The following is a 2,500-nucleotide window of genomic DNA, read 5'->3' on the forward strand; positions in this document are numbered from 1 at the left end:
CACGAAAGAATCACACGTGGGAGAGATTCAGGGGCATCATAATCTGGCACAAACAAGAAATTGATAATTACATCCAAACAATTAAAAAAGAAGAATCACACATCTGGCTCAAAATCAACAAGCACCTTCTCCAAACATCAAAAGACGTGTTCTTATGTGCTCTTTATATTCCTCCCCTGAATCTCCCTACTATAATGAGAACATCTTTGAGACCCTCCACAGCCAAATCAACCACTTCCAGGCCCAGGGAAGTGTGTTGATCTGTGGGGATCTAAATGCCAGAACAGGATCCCTACCCGACTACACTACAGAAAATGGGAATAACCATATTTTCGGACAAAACTTCCCACAAAACACCGTAAACTTCCCAAGGTTTAATTCCGATGCCCAAGTGAATAAAAACGGGAAGCTTCTGATTGAGCTTCTGTCAAAGCCTCGGGTCTGTACCTCGTCAATGGCAGGGTGAGAGGGGATTCTCTAGGGAGGTACACCTACAGTTCATTTCATGGTTGCTCAACAGTAGATTACATGATCACAGATTTAGATCTATTCTCTTTCAGAGCATTCACGGTCAGACCACTAACACCCCTATCAGATCACAGCCAAATTACTGTGTATCTAAAAAGGACAAAACATTTGAACATAACTTCACAGCCCAGTAAGCTGTACAACATCAGAAAGAAATACAGATGGGCGCAAAACAGCACAGAAAAATATGTGACAGCAATGGACCACCCAAAAGTATGCGCACTTATAAACAACTTCCTGTGCAGAGTTTATCCTCATGATGGAGATGGTGTAAATCTGGCCGTGGAGAACATCAATTATATATTTGATTATTTGGCAACTATATCTAACCTCAAATCCTCCAAGAAATACCATAAAACCAAACAAGAGAATGAAAAATGGTTTGATTTAGACTGTAAAACAATGAGGAAAAAATTAAGACAATTATCAAATGAAAAACACAGAAAACCAAACGATGCAGATCTGCGCCATCAATATTGTGAGGAACTTAAACAGTATAAAAATACACTCAGAACAAAGAGAGAACAGTGCACGCAAAATCAGCTCAAAACTATTGAAGAATCGATACACTCAAACAGTTTCTGGGACAATTGGAATTCCCTGAATAAAAAACAACATGAACAAACAGCCATACAAAATGGAGACATCTGGAAAAATCACTTTGAACAACTTTATAGTGAAATAAAAATGAACCCAGAACAAACTCAAATATATGAAAAAAATATCAATATGGAACAAACAATTGGTAAATACCAAAACCCATTAGACTACCCCATCACAGAAAATGAACTGATTGACAAAATCCAGGCCCTAAAAATCAAAAAAGCAAACGGACCAGATGGCATCCTCAATGAAATGCTGAAGAACACACAGCACACATTAAGATTGGCCTTACTGAAACTGTTCAACTTGGTTCTGAGTGTTGGTCATTTCCCTGACACCTGGAATAGAGGACTCATAACGCCCATTTTCAAGAGTGGAGACAAATTAGATCCAAACAATTACAGAGGCATCTGTGTGAGCAGTAATCTGGGGAAGATGTTCTGCAGCATCATCAACACAAGACTCGTTCACTTCCTTACCGAGCACAATGTCCTGAGCAAAAGTCAGATTGGATTCTTACCAAATTTTAGAACATCAGACCATATCTTCACCCTACATACCCTGATTGACAAATACATCAACCAAAACAAAACCAAAATATTTGCTTGCTTCGTAGATTTCCAGAAGGCCTTTGATTCAATTTGGCATGAAGGCCTTCTTTCTAAACTTTCAGAAATTGGTGTAGGGGGCAAAACATACAACATCATAAAAACAATGTACTCAAACAATCAATGTGCAATTAAAATTGGCAATAAACAAACGGAGTTCTTCACTCAAGGGCGGGGTGTGAGACAGGGCTGCCCACTATCACCGACCCTCTTCAATATTTACATTAATGAATTGGCTGAAACTCCTAGAACAATCCGCAGCTCCTGGCCTCACACTACATGACTCCAGTATAAAGTTCCTGCTGTATGCAGATGATCTGGTCCTGCTGTCTCCAACAGAAGAGGGTCTACAGCAGAACCTGGACCTCCTGCATCAGTTCTGTCAGACCTGGGCCCTGACCATTAACACAACTAAAACAAAAGTACTAACATTCCAGAAAAGACCCAGATGTCAGGGAAAGAGACACAATTTCACCCTTGGTACGACCAAAATTGATCATACCACAAACTACACATACCTCGGGCTGAAATTCAGTGCAAACGGAAACCTCAACTTGGCCGTGAATGAACTGAAAGAGAAAGCAAGAAGGGCTTTCTATGCCATTAAAAAATCTATCCAATTTGAAATACCAATCAGAATCTGGCTCAAAATATTCCAGTCAGTCATTGAACCTATTGCACTATATGGCAGTGAAGTTTGGGGTCCTCTCCTAAATCACCAATTTGACAAATGGGACAAAAATCCGATTGAAGCCCTGCAT

The sequence above is a fragment of the Xyrauchen texanus genome, unplaced genomic scaffold (genome assembly GCF_025860055.1).
Source record: "Xyrauchen texanus isolate HMW12.3.18 unplaced genomic scaffold, RBS_HiC_50CHRs HiC_scaffold_257, whole genome shotgun sequence".
NCBI classification, from domain to species: Eukaryota; Metazoa; Chordata; class Actinopteri; order Cypriniformes; family Catostomidae; genus Xyrauchen; species Xyrauchen texanus.